Source organism: Hakea prostrata, chromosome 7, assembly GCF_041222555.1.
Source record: "Hakea prostrata isolate BN-2017 chromosome 7, UWA_Hpros_2, whole genome shotgun sequence".
Taxonomy (NCBI): domain Eukaryota; kingdom Viridiplantae; phylum Streptophyta; class Magnoliopsida; order Proteales; family Proteaceae; genus Hakea; species Hakea prostrata.
The window spans coordinates 56,027,949-56,038,396 of record NC_142606.1 but is presented as its reverse complement, the minus strand read 5'-3'; the positions used below and the strand labels follow the sequence as shown (position 1 = coordinate 56,038,396).

The following is a 10,448-nucleotide window of genomic DNA, read 5'->3' as shown; positions in this document are numbered from 1 at the left end:
TGAAAGATGGAGATCCATGTCCAATAATGAGAAATCATCTCTTTGTTGAGTTAGAATCATGTATGCATACTCAAGTGTAGATGATATTTCACAACAAAAAAGAAAAATGTAGAGGATAACATTACTCTCACATCCATTCAACCATTTTTTTTTTTTTTTTAATACCAAGCCCATTGAGGACATGCATTATTTTAGGTATTGATGTCGTACTGAACGTATGGGACTTGTGACTTGCTTATACCATTTTTAGATAATATTGAAATAAATCTATCCACGATCAGAGGTGGTGGTTTAGCGGTCTCAAACTCACTCTCAAGTGGTCTAGTAGCTCTTATGTTTTAGGATAGAATTCCTTCTACTTCTCTGTTTCCCACATTGGGTAGTCGTGTGCTCTTTAGCCCAAGGTATGAGGTCACTACCTACTTCAATTCTGTAAATTATACTAGGCCTCCAATGGGACTACCTTGACGGAGCCAGTGTTTGCACTAGTAGTTCACATGGCTAATGCTTGCATAAGTCGAACTCGAAAATATGAATATAACCTTTTTTTTTTAAGGACGTAAAACCGCCACTACTGCATTTTTTTTTTAGGAGGGGGATAAAACTATCCAATAAATATATATTCACTAATAAAATCTGCAACCATATGGATGTTTGCACTTACTATACTGTATAGTAAAACCTGGGACAAAAGGTTTGGGGAAGACAAAAAGTACACCATATAGTTCTTCTCAAGGCCTAGAGCTACCTTTTGTTTAGTAAATAAATTAATTAATTAAAAGAAGGCCAAAAGTACCGAAAGGGCACTTTTCCTACACCTGTTGGATTGGTTTTCGAGTTTGAGTCACTTCTTGTATGGTTTAAAAGCATTAGGGGAGGGGAAACCTTCTAAAAAGAAGGAGGCTCTAGAGGAATCCGGATCCTCACCCCGTCGGGGTAGCACTGAGTGCTCCTCGACGGGTTCCCGACCACACAAATCAGTGGGGCCTACGGATAATTTTTTTTCTTCCAAAAAGTGTTTTTCACCGTGGGCCCCACTGTTTTATATGGTCGGGAACCCATCGGGGAGCTGATCCGGACTCACTCTAGAGTTTGGCTTCATATTACTAAAGTCCTTTGTATCCTTAAACTTTTCTTGTCTAACTCTCGTGGCTGTGGAGAGTCTATTTTCTTTTGGCATGATCCATAGATCCCTACAATTCCTAATCACTCGATAGTTGGAAATTTCATTCTAGATATAAAATCTTCTTGTGGAGATTTTTAATAATGGGCTTCTTATTTAAAATAGAACTTGTTGTTCAAGAATCTTCCAGCTCCGATTCAGCCAAGAGATATTTTATACCAGAAATATGTAAACAGAAAAAAATGGTGAGAGCGGGGCCTCCTCTGTGGATGGGAAACAGCCTCCGATGGTGAAGTTAGATTATGTATCACACAGTTCCTCTCCGGGAGGAAATTAATGCCCAAAGAGAGGTGTTTCTCTTGGGTAGTTGTAGAAATTAATGTTTTTTTTTCCTACCTTTGTAGGTTCAACTTAATTGTATCACCGTTATTATAAAAGAATGAGACACCATGAAAGAGATGAATCTCAGCCGTCTGATCCTCAAATCCCATCGTAGAAGGGAGAATCAAATCAGTATCAAGCTTGCTTGGGAAGCTTTGCATTTGGCGCACATTCCACGAGGATGGTGAAGAACTCGGCCAAATGTACTTTCTAGATGTGATATGTTTCCTTAACAAAATGGTTGGAAACAATACCCAGAGTTTTGGATGTATCAGCATATCTCCTGATAGAAGCACATCATTTAAGTTATAGGTACGAAGCATTAAATTCAGCATTTAATGCTTTGACGCATATGCCTTTTTATAATGAATTTCTTGTACTCTATTGTTACTTTTCAGATAAGTGGCACCCAGGAAGTTCATCGAACATTTATTATCAGCATGTTCCCCAAAACTGACAAGGGGCTATTCCAAGAAATGACTTCCGGAAAGTGTTTAGCTGGTCATTTGGGTAAGCCAAAATTGGTTACCTTTGGTTCAAACTGCTCATACCGGTTCAGAGGTCTATGAAATTCTTTTGGCATAACAGAACCCATAAGTGGTTTCAATCGGACGAGCTCTGTAATTTATGCATATCTAACACCAAAACATTATGGCACTTATTTCTCTCTTGCAGTTTCTTTAAACATATCTTAATGGCTGTTCCTCTTGGACTAAGAGTGGAACTCTTGGGAGGTGATTCTCTTTTGGACTTGGGGATCAAAATTTGCTCTCTCCATGTTTAACTAGGAAAAAATTGGATTTATTGGATTTTGTTCTTTCTTAAGGGGAGCTGATTTGGACTCGTTGTATTCCAGCAGTTCCATTAAATTAGAGTACTTTTAATATCATTTTTTCAAACAAAAAATTACAAACTTATAGTAAATTCATAAAAAAGGTACAAATTTTGAGCAAAATATGTTCAAATCGGGTTTCCTCCATCTAAGTGCACGATGCACTCAATTTTTTCCTTCTCACAGCCCATCTATCACAAGCCAGCTTCGGGCGCACTTGTATCAAATGAGCTATGAGATAAAAAGTCGGTGCATTCACTGCATTATGCACCTAGTGGAGAGGATGTGGACTCTAGTCTATTGCCGGTGACTGAGTCTATCCTCTCCATTAGGTAAACTTCTACCTTGAATCTTGACCAAAAAACGAAAAACCTTCTACCTTGAACATCTTGCTTTCTTCGTATCTCATGAATCATTCTATCTCCTTAGGTCAAGTAAGTGATGGTTCTCAGCATTTCTACTTTCAATAATAGAGAGACGAACCTGTTCTACTCTTTCTTCTCTTTCTTTTCTTTTATTTTTTTAATTTGTTTTCTATTGAAAGCCAACATTTTCAAGAACGAATTTTTAATATAAAATGACCAAAATACCCTTATAATCCATACTCAATTCATAGAAGTGGATGAATTTTATCTCACATTACCGCACTAAAAACAGAAATAATATCTTTCATTCTTTCATTCTCTCTCTCTCCTCCACATTTCCTAGGGGCATGAGCATCTCATGATCTTATCCGATAAGGAAGAATTACAGAGTAGACTGAGGGCCTGATTTGGGAAGCTTTTCAAGCACAAAAGCTAAAACACGACATGCACGCGGCCTCCACGGCTAGCCACGTGAACCACACGTTTTCAATGGGCTTAAGAGGACGTGTGGGGTCCATTTTGAACAAACGTGGGCTGTAGGCATGGCCCCACTCCTCTGCTGACTTCATCATCTACTCGGGTCGGTTATTTGGATCTGGTTATCCGGATCCACTGGCCTTCAACTACAAACCCTCAATTTTTCTCTTTCTTTTTCTTTTTTTCTGCATTAATCTTCAAATCTCAAATTGCTACCTAAAGTTATATTGAAGCTTTGTTTATTGTGGGATTATGATCCGAAGCATTTTTTCAGATAACATAAGATAAATATGGCAAACATACATATAGGATATAAAAGTAAAAAGAAACACTCAAAGGAGTCTAAATGTAATAATTTATAACACCAACACTTAACAGTAGAGGGACATTTCTAATTGACTTTTTTCAAGAGTAGTAGATGTAATTGATTTGAAATCCAGGGGTATATATGTAATTTGTCCTTAAAATGGCACCACAAAAAGAAAGGTAAAATATATATTTAATAACCGATGCAATGTAAAACATTACAGTAAATTTCGCCCGTTACGTTATATGGCAATACAAAAGGCTGGTCAAAAACCAAATTTCACCAAAATCGCTGGAAAATCGCCAATTTTCCGGCAAACTAGCGAACTACTAGCGAAAATCACTAAAACTTTGCAGGATATTTCGACTTCCGTTCTTAAGTTGCATAGTTGTAGATAGTCTGCGACTATGTCAAGTTATCAGATGGTGCTTCAATGTCTGGTTCTTGCATGGACGCTTCATCTTGCTTGCTCTTTGAAGTTCTTCAAGCCTTTTAATGTGAGCTACAATCATAGGGCTCTATTACGGAAGTCTAGTGACTTCCATCTTCAAGAAGATATGGAGATTCTTAGAACTCAGAAAAGCATTTTTGGAAAAGGCAGAGAGAGCTCTCAGATAGGGAAGACACGATCCAACCGATAATTAGACTTTGAAAACAAGATGAGTGTCATTTATGAGTCATCTCATCATCTTTCTCTCTTCTCAAAAATTAAAAGCTCTTCTTGTCTTCCATCATCCAAGTGAAGAAAATGAGATGTTTGGAGTTTCTAGCCACACAAGTGGTGGTAGAAGTGTAGAAAAATGGTGAATAAATAACTTGACGCGTTAAGTCTTTACTGATTGACTTGACATTTTAAGTGTTTGCCTTATTATCTTATCAATTTTTTTTAAACTTTTGGACGAAATTGTGCAAATATGTCGACGGAGATTTTGCTGATTTGCTGGTTTCGACAACCAACAAAAGACAAAATCTCATCGAGACTTTGCACATTAAACCGATGACATCATCATTTAATCTTAACACTGAAGCATTTGTAATGGATCTTTTTTAGAGATTGTAAATATAATTGATTCGAAATCTAAGGAATCTATGTGTAATTTGTTCTTCTTTAATTTTATTTTTTGTAACTCATGGAATCTGATGATAAATATATACACTGGCCCAAGAATAGTTTTGGGCTTTTTAATTTATTAAAAGATTGACTAATTCAACAGGTATTGTACAATATTTTATACTGTATATAATATTCTCTTTCTTTCCTGACATTCTGGAATACACTTCTTTTAATTCGTATGGATTATGTGATAGACTTTTTAATTATAAAAATAGAATCCAAGTGACTTTATGTAGTGTATCTATGCAAAAAATTTTATTTAACGGAGCAAAACAAAGCAAAGTTAATTCGACCTGATTTCATTTCAGTTCAAGTAGCTTTCTTTCTCACATCTTTAAAGATTCCACCAAAATCAAGCATCAAATCTTCAAAATTCCTCTACTACCACAAGGATGAAGTGATTCTTTTTTCCTTTAATCTTCTATGACTGAGATCTAAAGGAAAAACATCATTTTCCAAAACATTGAAAAAGCTTCGAAGGAAGAATTTCTTTTAAAGTAAGTAGTACTCCACTGCTTGATTCTTGGATGAGCTAGAAATTCTCGAATGACAAAAAAAAAAAAACCCAAAACTTTAATGATGTCAATTTTGTCGACAATTTTCAAAAAAGCAAAAAACGAGAAGTCTTTGAGAATAACCATTCTTCGAAATTCCTACGATAACATAATTAAACAAATTATAAATTCCTTATTAAGCATCAAAGTAAAGAAGTGTAATACTTTTCAAAAAGATTTATCATGTCAATATTTGTCTGTATCAATCTTTGCTATTTCATCTGTAAAAATATGATATGATGTATGCTTAATGGGTCCTATTGTATTTATACTATTTTTGTTTTTTTCTTTTTCTTTGGGTGAGAATGTTGACAGCATGATGAGGACAAAGTAGATGGTGAGAATCGCTCACAAGGTCTGAGCAAAGCCTGTAGATTTCCCAGCTGACAATTTTGTTGCTTGGTGGAAGGGTTAAGCTGAAAAGAATAGAATTTTAGGTCTCAGATGATGGATGACAAATTAAAAATTGGAAACAAGTGAAATCCTTCCTTTTCATTTTCAAAGCCAAATACCATGGGAATGCTTCAAAACACTTGAAGAAAGTGACCCCTACCTGAAATGGTTCTTCAGCACCTCATTTTCAATTTTTTTATTTTTTATTTTCTATTTATAATTTTACATTGAAAACTCAACTCAACACACCTGCTATCAGATCCAGAAACACTCCAGCTGTTTTGATGTAATAGATTCTGGAAATTTTTCATGATTGATTCCATATTATTAATTAAGAAGACAAATTATATATGGGTTTTTTATATTTTAATCAATTACATGATCTATTTGAATCAATTACAAATGCCTTTTACAGTTAAGAATTAGGTTAAGTGATGATGTAATAGAAATTATAGAATTAAATAAAATTCCAAAAGGCCAAATTTTATTGTTTTTTGTTCAGGTGTTTTTCATAATAGTAATTTTATAACTCTAATATTAAATGACTAAGGGCGGGTACATGAACCGGATTTCAAATCTCCGGATTCAGAATCTAAGAATCCGGTGAAAACTCAGACGAACAATCACCTTTACCAACGTGAACGTTTGGGGGGAAACCGAGACAAAGCTATCTTTGCACTTCCAATCCGCGATTATGTTTTGTGACCGTTTCTTCCCCCAACTCATTTTTATACTCCTGTTTGATTTGTTGCTCGTGTTCTCCGCTCGCCCGGCCAAAATATCTTAAAAAATTACTTAAGACGTGAGAAAAGAGATTTCTTCTTCACCCATCTCTTTCCTTTATCTTGCTGGAAATCATCCATGAGCTCCACCCCAAAACGTGAGCGGGTGGGCATGAAGCTAGCAGAGTGAGCAATTTGCGGTCATGAGAAAGAGGTATGAAGTGTATCTTTATATAAGCAGATGTATGTCTAAACGATTGATTGATCGGTGGGTTTGCCCCATCTCTTTGTCTCTTTCCATCGTAGCACAAGTGTCGCCCAGGGCATGAGGGGCATGATGACTTGACGTCATCTTCACCTTCCTTGGCTTATCCTCTACATTTTTATTTTTTTTTGGGTAATAAATATGCATTCAAAAGAAACTACCGAAAGGAATAACATAACTGGTGGTAGAAAGCCTACCAACCAGGGAGAGGAAACAAGCCGAAAAATTGAATTCGACACTAACCAGACTAGCCAAAGTGTCTTGCTTAGAACATTTGACACTCCTGAAATAAAAACAATCCCCATAAACATCAATAATCTCACAAAGACCCAAGAAATTACGAACTTCCCAATCTCAATCTGATTGGAACCCTGTAAGAAACGTATTATAGGCTGATTATCTAATAAGCATAAACGTATCCATCTATAACCACATTGTATCGCATTATGAAGGGCATCCCTTAGACATTCCCACTACAGTAGAGGATAGGCTTTAGGTGTAGACACAACATGCACCAGAATTCCAAATGGTGAAAAATAATACCTGGTCCAGATTATTGTCACGCTGCTGATGGTATTTCACCATGCTTAACCTGCATAGCCAACATAAACTCACTTGACACTCTTTGGGCTTGGAGTACCACCATCATCGAGGGGTTTCTTTGTGACCAAAAACAGCAAGTATTGCAAAAGAGCCCTAACTGCCATTACAGGAAGACAAACTGTGTATAGAGTACTCGATATTTTTCCTTGTCCAAGCAGAAAGCACAAGGGGAAGAACTCAATGGAAGTGAGAAGCCTGCAAAACTCTAACATACCTGCTGAATCATCTACTTATATATGCAAAAAAATTCAATCACCACATCAAATTACGGTATTCAATCTAAAAACAAAATCTTCTACTGAAAAAGACATAAATAAAATTTTTTATAAGAGAATTTCATAAAGTACTAAAAATCCACATCCACTCTCCCTCACTACAAACACAAACACAAACAGGATTCTGAATTTTTTTTCTTTCTTCTTTTAGAAGCTGAGGTTCTATAAAATATAAAATATCCGCATCCTCCCTCTCTCACTCAAAGCAGGATTTCTAAAATATTTTTTTGAAACTGACCAGCTTGTGCACACCAAACTATATTAGAAACTCTCAAGAGAGACACCTCTCTCTTCAGTAACAAAAATCCAAAGATGTAAATTAAGATTTTCCTCCACCCAGTCTATAGAAGTTGCATGTCAAAACTTCCAAACATTTCAATTTCTGGTTTTCAACCCTTTGCGCACTTCATTTGGCATTTGGGTTTATCTGAGCTTCATCTTCAACCCTTTTGAAAGTACCTCAGTATCCCTTCCAATTGCTGCTGTGAAAAGTCGTTCATCCACAGGGTTTCTTTGGTCATGTTAAAAATCCGACCTTGACGTCCACAGCCTCGGAAGTGTAAACCAAGAACGACAAAACAACCCACCCATCACCATCAGACGAGGACATCTTTGACCTCTTCCAAGTTCCTATTCTTCACAAAAGATTGAAAAACTTATACACCAGCAAAATGGATGCCAACACCAATTTATTAAAAATTATAATTTCACCGGCAGGAATGGTTTATGGTTCTTCCTCTTATGGGAAAAATCTAATCCAGAACCCTTGTTGAGGAAAGGAACTCAGAAGCAAAAGAAAACTTACCATTCTTGGAATGAAAATGGAAGAGTTCATTACATACCTCCTAAGTGAACAGATTACAATGGCTAGAGTTCCTAAGAAACTACAACAGACTTGAGATCCTCAACTCAAGCCTTCATCTCAACTTCTTAATACAATAGGACGAAATACTTTACTTTACATAATATGAAGATATGGTTCTACCATAAATTATCAACGTAGTACAAGAGCCCAAAAAAATTAAAAAAAGATCCATAATTTGCAGTAGACCTTCAGCATATCCGTATATATAGATATATAGATAGAGAACAGAAATCTAGCTTCCTGTATGTACAAGTTGGCATTGTTTCTTTCTTCCTTCTTGATCTTCACATAGAAGTTGAACCCACCAAAAGATGCCCTCCTCAGCAAGCAGCATCAGCTATTTACATCAATATTCCACAACTACTACCATCTTCATCATCTTCACATATTCACACGAAAATCAGGGAATAGATTGAACTCAATATATAGATCATCAAAAAGGGAAAAGAATCATCAGAAAATCCTTCATCAAATTTCACTTCAGCAGTTCAGACACCCAGCCAACATCAGGAGCCGGAGTTGGCGAATCGACTTGCTCAAGAGAGTTTTCCTTGCAGAGTAGCTTCTCAAACAGCCTGGCTCGTAAATCCCTCCCTGACTCAACCCTCTCCATTGGTGGCTCTTCTTCCACAGCACAACCTTTCTCCCAGATATCCAGATAGGTCGTTCCACTCCCCCGAGTTGGGGCTTGAGTGGGGGTTGTGGGCAAACTGTAGAAACCAGGACGAAGCGTCGAACACCTCGGCGAACCAAACCCACAACCCATCTGGGTTCCCCAAGTGGAAGGAGCCGATTTGACTTTGTTGAGTTGCAGATGACGAAGAGAAGCCACTACATCATTTATGGAGGCGTTGGACCCAAAAGGACGACTCAGAGAACAACTAGGCGACATGGGTGGCGACTCTGATGGTGGTGATATGGGAGGCGAAATCAGGGTTGAAGTCGGTGACGATAACAAAGCATTTTTAGCGAAGTAAGAATCAAAAGAATGACGAAGCGAAGAGCCGTCGAAGGAATCAGAGGAAACAGGTGTTCTCGGGCTGTGCTGTGGCAACACTCGAAGCTGTTCGGGTGTGTGAGCGAAGAAACAAACGCGACGACGACAATTGGTTCCATCTTTACAAGGCTGAGTACGATAACGCGCTGGATGAAGCCAACACTCGAAAACCCCGTGAGCAAACTCACAAGAATCGCCTCTTTTACAGTTACCTTTACGAAAATCAGGACAAGCAGTACCAGAGTAATGAAACTTACACGGATCTCTCCGGCGAGCCTTCTCGCCCGGATGAGCGTACGGACACTCAGTCCAGTCATGAGAACGGCCGCGCGCGCACCTTCGCACCTTGAACTCGTAAATACGAAACTCATCACTAGAAAACGGTCCTACCGGCAAATCAGCCTCACGGCCCGGCGAATCACAATCCAAATCGATATCATTTGAAGGCAAATAGCGTTGCAGTGCCGCAAACGCTTCGCCAAATGGGTAAGAAGAGTAATCTCCTCCTTCCGTTGCTGCTGCTGCAGCAGCAGAGGCGGCACCACCACCACCGCCGCCAGTACCAGTGGAAGAGACACCACTTACGGGGTGAGAGAAATTCATAACTGAGTTGTTACTGGAATCATCGAAGAGATTCCACGGAGGAACATGAACAGTTGGGTTGTGATGGTTACCTTCTCCGATCATCATCATGGTTTGCTTCTGTTTTTGTTCTTGTCTGTGAAAGACAAGGATACGTTTTCATGCTTGGCCAATGGCTCAATATAAACAACTTCAAGGTGGTCAGGCTAATCACAGGTCAGAATATTAACCCTAGTTAAGTTGGCTAGTTGGGTTAAATAAAAAAAAAATAAAAAGTTAAAAAAATATATATCCACTAAGGACAAACGGTTAAAATAAGAGTAAACCAAGCGAAGTAGTAGAACTTGTACAAAGAACAAATATTTTTCGAAACTGACAACCATTGCCCCTTGGTTGGAAAAGGCGGTGCGAAAACCCACGGGGTCCACAATTAAAACTATGGACCCGAAAGATCCACCCTTTATTCGATCCCAAGAGAGAAATATTCCAGATCAGTGGTTTCCATGAGGGGTCTTTTCGATAACTGCTTTGACGGGAAATCTTGAGAAAGGGACAAGGGATGAGGGGTATTTGTGTAATTTTAGCATTGCGGG

General features: G+C 37.9%; 1 pseudogene; it reads right to left on the bottom strand.

The window, feature by feature from the left end:
* Nucleotides 1-8,202: 8,202 nt before the first annotated feature.
* LOC149011433 (zinc finger CCCH domain-containing protein 20 pseudogene) lies at nt 8,203-9,991 on the bottom strand (annotated as a pseudogene).
* Between the last annotated feature and the right edge of the window lie 457 nt (nt 9,992-10,448).